The sequence below is a fragment of the Gouania willdenowi genome, chromosome 6, assembly GCF_900634775.1.
Source record: "Gouania willdenowi chromosome 6, fGouWil2.1, whole genome shotgun sequence".
NCBI lineage: Eukaryota > Metazoa > Chordata > Actinopteri > Blenniiformes > Gobiesocidae > Gouania > Gouania willdenowi.
The window spans coordinates 60,290,053-60,304,429 of record NC_041049.1 but is presented as its reverse complement, the minus strand read 5'-3'; the positions used below and the strand labels follow the sequence as shown (position 1 = coordinate 60,304,429).

The following is a 14,377-nucleotide window of genomic DNA, read 5'->3' as shown; positions in this document are numbered from 1 at the left end:
GCTCACGTTGCTCAGAATGTGTGCACATTCAGTGGTGGAGAGCAGGGTTTCTCAAATGGGGGTACGTGCACCCCTAGAGGTACGAGACGGAGCAAAAGGGGGTACTTGAGAAAGAGGGAATAGAAAATGACAAATTAAAGCATTAAAAATATGGGGTTTTATAATGCTTGCTTTCATATGGAAAATTATAATCATACTAAATATTACTTGCAACTCACACAAAACAAAAACAAAGACACACTAAATGAGAGAAAAATACACAAGATTACTACAAAATACAGAAAAAATAACAGAGAAATGTGCAAAATAAGAGAAAAATATACTGAATAATAATATAAAAAAACAGACAAACAACAACAAAATGACACAAAAAACACACAAAATGATGACAGAAATGATCTTGATTAGAACATGAACTGAAAATGCAAGAGTCAGTCTTGTCCACATAAGGCGGGAGATGACCGGAAAATATAAAAACTATGAAAATAAATCTATTTAGGAGGCATAAAATACTGCTTTATTCCACTAAATCACAAAGTTAGATTCTTTAAAATGTGTTATCACTCATTCATTCCATCATTATGATCTTTAGTTGTTTTTAAATAGTTTTCTAACCAAAATGTTGTAGTCAGACAAAAGGGGGTCCTTGGATTCAAAAGTTAGAGAAAGTGGGACTTGAGCAAAAAAAGTTTGAGAACCACTGATTGTAGAGACACAACAACACTGTGGGTTCAATCCACTCAGAGCCAGGTCTACTTCTACTGAATGACCTTAAACAACCCTCCAGCAACGTACTTTTGTTTACTAGAGGAGTCTCTAGCTTCATCATAGTGGAGAACAGAATACCTACAGGGGGTTGGAGCCCTGCTTTTAAATGTACTGCACAGAACAAACAACCATAGGACCTGAAACTGGTCACATTTAGTGCTTTTAAGGACTGGAATGGAGCTGCTCATGACTGTTTTCACGTTAGTCGTTAGTTTTGAAAGGTAAGTTGTTTGAAAATGTCTTTTCTGTTCTTGTTTTTGTTTTATTTTTCCATTATTTGACCAGTAAAGTCGCTTCAAGGGCATTCTGGAAGCAGTTAGGTCCCAAAGTGATGGTCTACAGTGGATTCAAACCAGCAAACCTCCAGTTACTGTCGCTTGTTCTCTGCTGATGCCTGGCTTCACCATGTCTGTGGAAAGACGGGCTTTATTGGCAATGGCTACGTTCACACGAGAGCTTTAATTCCCCTTTAATTCAGAATAAAAGTTCAATCCTCTTTAAGAAATATTTAAAATGACCTTGTAAACACAAATTAAAATGACCTTTCTGAATTAAACTCAAATCCGAAGTAAGTGGCTGGTTTATTCTGATTTTAATTCTGAATTGAATAATTCCTCAATCTTTTATACATTTATTCCACTTTAAGTTAATTACGGTTTACTTAAAGCATAAACGAAAATAAAAGGTTTGTTGTTTGTTTCCTTCCTGATAAGACGGGAATATGTCACATTTTCCCCCTGTCCAATCAGAACCCTTCCCACCCCCAGACCTAAAACGGAATTAAATAAAGGCAAATAAAAGTGTTTCCAAGTAAACTTCAATTCAGAATGACTATTTCCATGTAAACACAAAACAGAACACTTTAATTCCAAATGATTAAAATGCGGAATGACTTATTTGGGATTGAAAAACATCATGTAACTGTGGCCAATGAGAATGATGCTAGTTTAATTTGTTCACAGCAGCAGCGTTATAGTTGGTGACCTCTATATTTACATACTACCACTCTGAAATAGAGAGGTGGGTGAGCGGATGCCAGGAGGGATTTAGGTTTTATTAAATACTAAACATCTCTGGAAGGAGCAAATCTAAAACTCAACTAAACTAAAATGTCCTTTGAAAGGGCAATAAAGAAACTGTTAGAACAAATTCAAAACTACCCACTGGGAAGAGAAACCGGCAAACCTGTGAGTGCCAGGATGAAAAAATGAGATCACGCACTCTAAAGATACATTGATTAAAAAAAAAAAAACTCAGGCTGTGACAAAAACCCATACTTTTGCTTTAAATCGAATACTCTGTGCTGATCACTGTAAAATTCCTCATCACTTCAACAATCAACAGAATCCTTATTATTACAAGTCAGCTTATCTTCTCACAGCTACCCTTTGCCTCTCGCTCCTCTAACATTCTTTCTTCTCGTCCCATTCATGTCGTTGAGGGACAGATGAGCTTGGAGGAAGAAGCTGAGACAGGAAACACTGTTTCATATGGAAATCAGTTTGGGAAACACCTTGAAGTTCAGCTTTGCCTTCAGGATCACTATCTTTTTTAAAGTCGGTGTGACCATCTGAGGCCAGGTGGAAAAATATAGAGAGCGTTAAATAGAGAGGCGTTTCTAGTCCAATGACATCAAGTTATTGAAAAGTGTTTGTGTTGCTGCATTGCTTGGTTTTTAGTGGCACTAATGATCAGTTTGGTTTTACAGATGAAAGTAAATATTAGAACAAAAGCTCAAGGATTCTGAACCTTCTTTATCAGGACAGCCTTGTGTTTGCACTAGGGCTGGGACTATAACGCTTTAATGGAGATTAATGAATTCAAGAAAAATAACAAACTAAACAAAACAACGCGGTTAATCGTTTTTTTTTTTTGCACTCCAAACAGCGCGGAACACTTCTCATTTCACTAGTTCCCGGTGTACCCATAATACTGATGCACAGCCTACAAGAGGCGAGAAAAGGAGAAGACGTTAAATTTAGTTTATATTGTGGCACCTGTGTGGAGGAAGCCGGCTGCAAGGGATTGTGGGAAGTGCACAGTGGTGTTCTGTTTAGCACTTTAAAGTGGAATTGTACTCTTTGCTAGCCCATGTTCTGAAGTGGCTGTTAAATCTAAGTTGAGCCTTCATTAGTGTAATGAAAAAGGGAAAGATAGGTGTGTTGTGTGTGCACCGTGAGCAAGGTCTGTGTAAACACCAGATGGAAAACAACAGCCCAGTTGTGTGAACATTGTGCAATAAATAGTTTGTCGATCAGCGAAAATCTTCTTGGCCAGCACCTCAATGCTAAACATGTAGCAGCTAACACCTCAATGCTAAACATGTAGTAGCTAGCACCTCAATGCTAAACATGTAGCAGCAAGCAACTCATGCTATACATGTAGCAGCTAGCACCTCAATCCTAAACATGTAGCCGCTAGCACCTCAATGCTAAACCGACCATATGACGTTTGTCAAACATTTTAATAGTACAAATGTAAATATGTGACTGTTCTGTGTTTTTAATTGTTGTTTTTTTAAATAGAGAAAAACACAATACACATTGACAATCAAAAACAGAAAATAAAATAAAAAACTCAAAACATAAATTTCTAATTCTTTTTAAATAGCAGGGTTTCAACCTTTTAAATAGTACACGAACTGCCGTAAAATATGCCGACCGGATGTAGACGATAGGGCCCGTGAAAGAATTGGGCACTGACAACATGTAGCAGCTAGCACCTTAAAGCTAAACATGTAGCAGCTAAATTAAGTTTGGGATTTGTGAACAATGCAATCATAATATTATTTATTTATATCACACATTATATTAGCACTCAGTGATTAAATAATAGACACTATTTAGTTGTTTAAGCTCATATAATGTTTTCATTGATTCTGTCATAAACCAAAATACATTTAAATTCAAAAATGTTTCTTCTCATGTCACATGTCAAGATTTAGTAACTACAAATGTTATTATATAGCACATTAAAACAGCCAGCAGCATATCAAAGTGCTTTACAGTGAAGATAATAAATGTATAACACCATTAAACAAAAGACATTAAACAACAATAAGACACCACGAGTAAAACAATAAAAGATTTAAGAAACTCTTTAAGCTCTGCCAAAGGCCAGGGCAAAAAAGTGAGTTTTGAGCTTAGTTTTAAAAGAGTACAGGCTGTAGGTGGTCCACGCAGCTAGCGGTAGTGCATTCCAGAGGGTGGGAGCTGCCACAGAAAAAGAACAGTGACCTCTGGATTTTAAAACGGAATGAGGGATGTCTAAAACCATCTGGTTGGCTGACCTCAGAGCTCTGGAGGGCTGATGCAAGAAAAGGAGGTCATGCAGGTACCGGGGGGCCACTCCATTCAGACACTTAAAAACCAATAAAAGAACATTAAAATCAATCTTGTACTGTAGACAGTACAGGAGTTATGTGCTCATGTTTTTTAGACCCAGTTAAAAGATGGGCCGCTGCATTTTGGACGAATTGGAGGCGGTTGAGCTTGAACTGACTGATGCCAACATAAAGAGAATTAAAGTAGTCCAAACATGATGGAATAAAAGCATGGATCACCTTTTCAAGGTGCCTATGGGCCAGATAGAGTTTCACTTTTGCCAGCAACCTTAGCTGAAAGAAGCTGGACTTTACCACTGAGCTGATTTGTCTCACTAATTTAAAAGCACCATCCATGATGAAACCAAGGTTCCTAGCCTGGGGACCAAAGTAGGGCACTAGAGAGCCCAGGGAGCAGGTGAGGGCCTACACCTGGTCAGAACGACCAAATAGGACCGCCTCAGTTTTAATTTCATTCAGTGATAAAAAGTCAAAATCCATCCAAGCCCTGATGTCCCTTAAACAGTCGACCACAGCCTGGAGAGATTCTGTGGTTGGTGTTTTTAACAGCAAGTAAACCTGAATATCGTCAGCAAAGCAGTTAAAGGGGGACACCATGTTTCCTAAAAATCACCTCAATGGGTAACATATATAAGGAGAACAGTAGGGGACCCAGAATTGATCCTTGTGAACTGCCCCATCTGCAAAAAGAAAGATCTATCAGACAGGTAAGATTTAAACCAGGCCAATGCAGTGCCTTTGATACCCACACAGTGTTCGAGGAGGGACAGGAGGATTGTGTGGTCCACCATATCAAAAGCTGCTGTCAGGTCTAAAATAACTAAAAAGGCACAGTTTCCAGAGTCAATACTCATTAAAAACCTTTAAAAGAGCTGTTTCAGTGGTGTGAAGTGACTTAAAACCAGACTGAAACAGTTCACAGACATTGGCCTCTTCCAAGTGCTCTTAAAGGAGACATATCATGCTTTTAAATCCTTCCTTTGTACATAAAAATCATACAGTTGTGGTCTATATAAAGTGGAACTGCAATGCTTGGGTCTGAATTCCTCATTATTATAGCTCCACAGTTCCCTTTTCTACCCCTTTTCTGATGTGCTTCTAAGAGCAACTCGTTTTGGTGCGGTCTCTTTAAATGCAAATGAGACACTTCATACCCCGCCCTCTCTCCAGGTTACAGAGGTGACACTCGGTTCAACTCCACCCTGTTCGGCCATTTTTGTAGTTTGATAGAAGAGATACGATTATGTAGCGGCGCAGATTTTATTCACACGTTATTTACAAAATGTCAACAACAGAAGACTTGTCCATCCAGCCTTACATGTTCGAGCCAGAGTCGGACCCGGCGGAGCGAGATGAAAATGATGAAGAACCTGCAGAACAACGTCTTTATATGGATGTTAACAAGTGAGCTAACACAAGTGCCGAGCTAACACAAGTACCGAGCTAACGCTAGCGCCAAGCTAACGTCACGAAATGCATTTTAATACAGTCTTTTCGGAGACAAAAATGGCAAAATGAAATGACTAATGAAAACTTTAGACTTAAATTAAATCACGTAGGCCATATCATCAAGGATCTAAAACTAGCACACAGCGCTAACATATGAAGACGGTGCAACTGCTAATGCTAACAAAACAGTGACAGGGACGTCTTATCATCACACTTTTTAGCGTTATTTACAGCTTACCAAAGTGCTCTGTTCATCGTCTCCAAAGATAGAAGGAATTGAACCCTCAATCAGACAAAGTCTTTCAGCAAATCCTTCTTTATACTGGCGGAGGTTGCAGAAGCAGTCATCCTTGAAGTGCTTCGTGCACACAAAAATGACCTTACCCACAGATTTGGGTACATTTCCGTGAAAAATAAAACTCAACCAGGCACTTTGAAAAGGTTCTGATGCTGGGAGACGGTGTAATGAAGCGTGTGGGTTACTACATCCAACAACCCAACATTTTGACTTATCCTCTCGTAACTTCGGCATCCTTGAGCTTGGACTACAAAATAAAAGCGAGAAATAAGAATGGCGGATTGCTGAAGTGTTGGGCCTGGAGTCGATGTACTAATTTGGCAGTTCCGCTGCAAATACTGTGACGTTATTTTTCAAAAAACATAATAGAGAATCGCAAAATCGAAACAGATTGAAAAATATGACCAAAACACAATAAAAAGATATCAACGAAGCACCTGAAGAGATTAATTTGAACTTTTCTGTACTTCTAAACACTCTAAATATACAACAAAATGCATTTAAGGGCTAAAAAAAATGGATTTAGCATGATACGTCCCCTTTAAAGTTGATTAAAAACAACTTTCTCTAAAACCCTGGAAAGAAAAGGGAGCTTTGAAATCGGCCTAAAATAAGATAAAACCAAAAGATCCAGGTGTTTTTTTTTTTTTTAAAGGAGGCTGCATTGGGACATGTTTAAAAGAGATCGGGACACATCCAAAACTGACACACTGATTTATGATAAAAACAATAAAAGACTGAACTGAGCTAAAAACCTCCTTGAACAAACGGGAAGGGATGCTGTCGGATGGACAGTCAGCAGGACGATGGTGGTGCTCCACTATATCAATAAGTGCAGAAAATGAAACAGCATTAAACTGCTGAAAAACAGCTGAGCTATTTGGGGGGAATGAAGGGTCCTCAGCATCCTGTCTGGGTGGGGATCTAAAAGCAGAAATTTTGTTGATAAAAAACGAAAACAAATCATCACATAAAGCAGGAGAAGGCTCAATACGGGCAGCATCATCAGGGTTGACCAATGAGTCCAGAACATTAAAAAGCAAATGTATTCAGTCTTAGCAGCTTTCACAGCCTGCTGATAAACTAAAAGACAGTTTCGGAGGAGATCTCAAGAGATTTGGAGTTTGTCCTTTTTCCACTTCCTCACTGCATGCGCGTCTGAGCACAAAATGGGACTCGTTGAGCCAAGTCTGAGTCTGAGGCTTCACGCGCCTCACAGTCATTAGAGCAATGGAGGGAGCACAGAACAAAGTCTTTAAACGCAGCACAGAACTCCAACAAGGTTGAGGGATTAAAGACTCGGAGACGACGAACAGGGGTGGAGCCAGTCAAAGAAAGAGCAGGCAGTGAGAGGGAGAATAAAACTGGTAGATGGTCGAATATCGGAGTATGACAGACTTCATTTATCTGCACGTTAACTCCATAGGACAACACAAGATACCAGAGTGTGACCTTTTTCATGAGTCGGCTCACTAACAGATTGCATGAAATTAAAAGAGTCAATGAGATTAAGGAAGTCTCTGACCAGAAGAAGCTACATCCAGGAGGAAGAAGCTCTGAAAATGGAGTAAGTTCATCCTCGCGAGGTCAAGTCTCCGTTAAAAATATAAAATCCAGCTTGCATGAAGTATAAAAGTAATTGATTATAAACGTCTTGTTGGAGACGGATCTCACGTTCAGTCAAGCCAACCGAAGATTAAAAGTGTCTGATGAGAGGAACGCTTCAGTGAGCGGAGGTTTCCTTGAACCCAGTGCGGACACTGGTTGATCCCGCTGTCAGAGCTGATGTCAAAGCCGATGACGTCATCTCTTGGTCCAAAGTCTCTAATTAATGAGACAAAGTGTTTTAATCGAGTCCCACCACTAGCTTGCATAGATACTACTTCCTGGAAATCTAAATATGCAAAGTTGTATCTTGTAAAATGTGTCCCTTGCTCTTCTTTCTTGGTCATTTATTTCAAACTGATGAGACGTTAAAATGTAATGCCTTAACATTTGGACTGTGTGTCTTTCCCCTATTAACTCAAGATTCACAACCTGGGTTTTACTCCCTGGTTTCCCGCCATCTTTGCATTGGTTGCTTAACAAATTATAAAACCATCAGCAACACAAGATGTGCAGGAGGTTTCTCCAAGTAGTGCTAAACACATTCAAAGTAGTGATTTACCTGATATCTGCAGTAATATATGTTTATCTCTTGGTCCAAAGTAGGAAAATTGTCTTAATCTGACTCCATTAACCTTGCTTTGATTTTAAAGATACAGATAGAATCAAGAGGAAAGTCCTTACGAATGTCCCACTTTTTTATTTATGAGCTCATCCATATCCACAGTCAACAGCACAGCTCGTTTTTAAAAAGGAAAATCACACCCAAAGCATAGGTGGGTCAGAGAATGATGCATTTCCCTATTTATAGACAGTCAGAAATAGCCACTCCATAGACTCTGCCACATTAATGGAGGTCAATAACGCTTAGTCCATTGATAACGTGACATTATCAACTACAGTAATGGATCCTCGATAGGGAAATGGATTCTAATCTCCTGCTGAAGCTGTTTGGCTGCATCACTGTTTCAAAGTTGAGTGTTTTTATTGTAGGAGAGCTTTGAAAATGCTCCCATGTTCTGTGATTTTCTCTCTGAAGGTCTGAAGATGGCAAAAAAAATGGCCTTTTCCACCTACCCAGGAAGTATTTATTGCAGCTTCAAAATAACATCCATCCATTGGAACAGGGGTGTCGAACTCCAGTCCTCGAGGGCCGGATTCCTCAGACTTTTAGATGTGTCCCTGCTCCAACACACCTGAATCAAATGAATGGCTCGTTATCATACTTCTGCAGAGCTTGATCACAACACATTGGTCACCACCAGGAGTGTTTGAGTAGGGACACATCTAAAAGTCTCAGGAATCCGGCCCTCGAGGACTGGAGTTTGACACATGTGCATTGGAAGGTGGAAAACGCACGTAATGCAAATCGAGAGCATTCCACTCCAGCAGGAGGCAGTATAGCCAAGGTTACATTTTTACCCATTTTCTTGGAATTTTGTTTCGGGGCTGAAACAGTTTCATTCTTCAAAGGGGGGCATAACACACTGTCAACCCAAATAAGTTACCAGAACAAAAAAAAATGTAGACCATCAATTGCATCAATTTTTTTTTAAGTTGATTAACTTAAAAGTAAAAATTTTCCAGAACTTTGGTTTGATGACTGGCTACTTGAACTTTTTGATAACAGTTGAATGAAAATGCTATATGAATTAAGTTTATTTTTTGAATAATCCGTCTTTGAAACAACAGAAATAACAGGACTTTATCACTCTAGCATGTCATTACTTAATTCTATTAAGTTGTAAATAAGTTTTATTTTGAAGTTATGCTTACTTATAAACAAATGTAGTTTAATTTACTCAAAAAATACGAGTTAAAGTAACTAAAAAAAGGAAGAACATGTTACACCAACTTGACATAATTAAGTTAGTAGAACTTTTTCTGTAACTGAATCTAAACTACTCAATCAATTTCAGTGAATAAACAGTGAGATAGGAGAGAATGTTTGGACGCACCCTTGATCTTTACCATGTTTACCACGTGACAAAAGCAAAAGCAAATGAATCAAGAGTGAATCAAATAGTCACCAACACAACTACCTCAACAAGCTATTGAGACATATTATCCATGGCCTTTAGAAGTCAAAGCACTAATCTTGAAAGTCACTAGTTTATTTTGAATTTGATCCTGATCGTGAAGCTTTTTTATATGCACATAAAAGACAAGATAAATGGCACTACATTAAAGTGTGGGTAGTGACAACGAGTGGGTTTTAAACCCTTGTTCACAGACGAGGAAAACAAAAGGCTGAATCAGAAACGAGGTATAAATCTGACAGCAGGTTAAGTGTGGACGTTTATCATGTAAATAAATTGGTAAATGTTCATAGCGTGGAGCTCATGGTTGACTGGAGAACAGAAAACCGTGCTGTGGCTGCAGAGTGTCCTTCACATGTAGGTGATCTGGTCCACATGAAGGGAGCTAAGCTAAGCCAGGCAGAAAGAGACCAGACCTCAGGGGTAAAAGAAAGTGCTAATTGGACAGGCGGAACTGGAGCAGTGTCCAGTCAGCAGAGCTGCCACGCTGCATCTTTATGCTCTAACTGAGGTGGAGAGGGCAGAGCCTCAGAAGCTCCGGGTGCAAAGGCCTCGTCGCCTGATCGCCACTTCAAAGCGCTGCTCCTTGTACTTTAGTCTGGCTCTGCCATCAGCACCGCTGGGTAATCCACACATGTCACTCACATGTCTTCCCTTTGGAACCAGTCCCATATCTACCTCCAGTTACACATCTAATGACGTTAAACATGCTTCTTTCCAGTCCCTGACACAAATTCATACACACTGCAGCTCTCAATTTTTTTTTACTATTTAGTCTTGGGACAAAAATGAAAAAATGATCTCAGCACAATGTATTCAATGTGGGATGTAAATAAAAGGAAATGTGCCAAATGAATCATTCCAGTGGTTTTACTGTAACTCACAACCAGGGTTTTGGTCAATTATATTTCTCAGTTACAATTACAATTAAATTACGATTACAGTGACCTGCATTTTTCCCAATTACAAATAAATGACCATTATTTTTATCCTCAGAAAGTCAATTACGATTATGTTCTCAATTACTAAAGTTCAATTACAATTAATCACAAATACTGAGCCTGAAATAAATAACCTACACTGTAAACCCGTACGTTCAAAGTAATTAAATAGAAATAAAAGTGGTTTATAGTCAAAGTGATAGAAAAAGTTCTACTAACTTCATTATGTTAAGTTTTGAGTACCTTCAACTAATAATTTTTGAGTAAATGGAACTATATTTGTTTAGAAATAAGCATAACTTAAAAACACAACTTAATAGAATTAAGTAATTACATGCTAAGAATTATCAAGTCCTATTGTCCAAATAGGGATTATTAAAAAATAAACTAATTAATGTAATCAAAAAGAATTCAGGTAACTTACTCAGGTTTACAGTGTAATAAAAGTTAACCTTCCATTTCATTTTATTCTTCAACATTGCTCTACTTATGACACAACTAAAGAAAGCACAATAGCGTCAAGGCATGCCATGTTTGGTGCAGGTGAGCCCAACCAACCCCGAAGAAGAGCGGCCACTGACAATCAAATGGATTTTTTTTTTTCACGGGCGCAGACGAAAATGCAATGATCTCTTTGCTTCCATTAGTTGTGTCATAAAATGAGCAGTGTTGAAGAAGAAAATGAAAATGCAATTTTGATTATGTATTACCAATTTGATTTATGAGTCAAATAATGCAGCTACCACCTTGTAATGCATTAGCCTTTCTGCTGATTTATTGTAATTTCCCAATTTTCCATTTCAAATTGAATTTAGGTAATTATTTGCTGGCCATCTTTTGAAAATTAAAACTTCAATGTAATTTCCTTAATCATTTTAATGAAGTTACAAAGAAAATGAAAATGAAAATGCAGTTTGGATCATTTATTATTCATTTTATTTACGAGTTAAAAAAATGCAGCAATATTCTAAAAATGAAAAAACATTTCTGTTAATCCATTTTAAATGTAATAATAGTACAGATATGCTTCCATACTAATCAGGCTCAGCAGCCATAGATAGACAGGTCAGGTGCATTGAAAGGAGAGATCATTTATTCTCACTGTAAGGTGTTTCTTTTTTATAATGACAAACCCATTAATTCTCTATTAACGTGGAGGGAAAAGCATGCTCTAAATGGCTTGCATTCATCGACATATTAATCAATAATAAGACCCCTCATTACGTTAATTCATTAATGCTGCTAGTTTTTTTGTTGATGTCATTTTCCTTTTAATTTCAGATCACAGACGACAAATTAGTGCAGGACTCATGGAACCATTATTCATACAGGCAGCCTTTTTCAGACACGGGGTTTCATTTTTATAGGAGACCTGTTAAAAACAAAAAAGAAATGAAAACTGAAACTTCAACAGGGCACGAATATATTCTTCTATTTTCCTTAACGCACATGTTTCTGTCTGTTTAGTTTTTGTTTCTGAAGTGGATTTTTTTTGACATTCTGCTGTCAGCTAGAGACGATTCTCATTCTGTTGATGTCTCTTAACATTAGAGTTTATTCAGAGTCGTAAGAATGATCAACTATGACTCAGTGTTTACCATTTTTTCAAGTCTGCAGATGGAATCAAAGGAAGATCGATGGTAGAATCTGATCATCAGCAGTAGTTCTGATAATTGGCACATTGGCTTTTGGCTCAGTATCAGAAACGTTTACAGCCAGAAGAATCTCTGCATTAAGATTATATTTTAATTTCCCTCTGTCTGTGGACAGGTTTATAACAAAATACATGATGGTGAGAGAAGAAGCTTGGATCAAACTGGAACACAGCAATGGGTGTGATAATAATAATACATGAAATAAGGTCTCTTTATAGGATGGGTGGGTGGATGGATGCAAAAAAGGATGCAAGAATGGATGGATGGATGGATGGATGGATGGATGGAAGGAAAAAAGATGCAAGTATTGGTGGATGGATGGATGGGTGATGGATGATGGATGAAAGGATGGATGGATGGATGGATGGAAGGAAAAAAGATGCAAGTATTGGTGGATGGATGGATGCAAAAAAGGATGGATGGGTGATGGATGAATGGATGGATGGAAGGAAGAAAGATGCAAGTATTGGTGGATGGATAAATGCAAAAAAGGATGGATGGATGATGGATAAACGGATTGATAGATGAATGGATTGATTGATGGATGGAAGAAAAGAGGGATGGATGATGGATTGATTGATGTATGGGTGATAGATAGATAAAAAGAGGGATGCAAAAATGAATGAATGGATGAATGGCTTGAAAAAGAATGAAAGGATCGATGGATGATAGATGGATGCAAAAAAAGGACGCAAAAATGGATAGATGGATGGATGGACGCAAAGAAGGTTGGATGGATGGATGGACGCAAAAAAGGATGGATGGATGAAAAGAGGGATGCAAAGATGAATGGATGGATGGCTGAATGGAGCAGTGAGAGTTTGACAGGTGGATACAGCACACACATACAGCACACACTAGGGGTTGGACAGATTAGTTGACTTTAGTGTTGTCTCGCGAGTCTGTCCACGTGACGCCGACTAGTTGCAGTACCTGACTTTTGCCCAAGATGGCGGTGCAACACAGCAAGCGAGGGTCCTAGTACCCCTGCGCGGCAAGGAAGCACCACATCAAGCGTTTCTCCTCAAACTGCAGCTGGTAGGCAGATACTACGTCAAATATACATGCTAACGTTAGCTGCAGTGGTAACATGTCTGTGTATTAAGCAGATCTGGAAAACATCAGCAGCGCAAGACAGAGGCTTCGTTAGCGGGTGTTGTGCCAAAATCTGTGACCTGAAAAAATCTGTGACCGGAGGTGGTTACTCCCCCTTAAACACGTTTGTAATTCTTCTCCAATCTGCATTTACTTCAAACACCGGAGCGTCATAAGGGGGAGTAAATAGCTCCTTAATAGCTACAAAGACATTTAGCACTCATCTTCTCTACTGCCGAGAAGCCACAGCAGTCACAGATTTTTTCGGGTCACAGACTTTGGCACAAACCGGCTTCGGTGAAGGAAGCCGAAGCTACCGTTAAAAACAGGCCAAACAAAGTCTAAACGCCCAACTCTGAGGAAGCCTCGGGGCTTAACAGTTACCGTAAACTCACGGTATGTGAAGTAGCAGTGTTCACTTAGCTTCTATAGCATGTCCTGTGTCCCAGGGGCTGGCGGTGTTGTGCCAAAATCTGTGACCGCTGCAGCTTCTCGGCGGTAGAGAAGAAAAGTGCTAAACCTCTTTGTAGCTATTACGGAGCTATTTACTCCCCCTTAAACATGACGCTCCGGTGGGTGAAGTAAATGCAGACTGGAGAAGAATTACAAATGTGTTTAAGGGGGAGTAAATGTCCACCGAAAAGCCGCAGGGGTTGGAACTGTCGCCACCTGCGGTCACAGATTTATTCAAGTCACAGATTTTGGCACAACACCGGCATTCGGCTGCCACTCGGCTTGGCTTCGGCTCTTGGTGACGTCATCGACGTCGACTCGACTAGTATGCACATAGAGTCGACCTTTGAAATTATGTAGTCGTTCACCCCCTAGCGCACACACATACATGTAAGCCATGACCTGCTTAACTAATAATTGCATAGTCTGCCAAAGTCAGTCCTTGTAGTCCAACTATTATTACATACACATACAGCACACACACATACAGCACATATATGAACATGTAGTGACAGTGTCTGTTGCGTCACCTATGGCTACAGAACCAAAGCTGGTTCTTTGTCCTGATCTGCTCCCTGTGGCTCAGCTGCTGCTGTCACAGTAACAGGACAATCAACCCTGTTTTTTTGGCAGAGTGATGAGAGGCATGTCTGCTCTGTGACAACCAGGCTAGAGTTTGACCAGAAAAACATCACATGACATGAGATGCCCTGTCACCATCATCCTATTAG

At 39.2% G+C, this 14,377-nt stretch overlaps 1 protein-coding gene across 1 annotated transcript in view; it reads right to left on the bottom strand.

Moving 5' to 3' along the window:
• syt7a (synaptotagmin VIIa) overlaps window positions 1-14,377 on the bottom strand; it is a 166,770-nt gene that overhangs the window by 84,212 nt on the left and 68,181 nt on the right. The gene's annotated exons all lie outside the window — the stretch shown is intronic.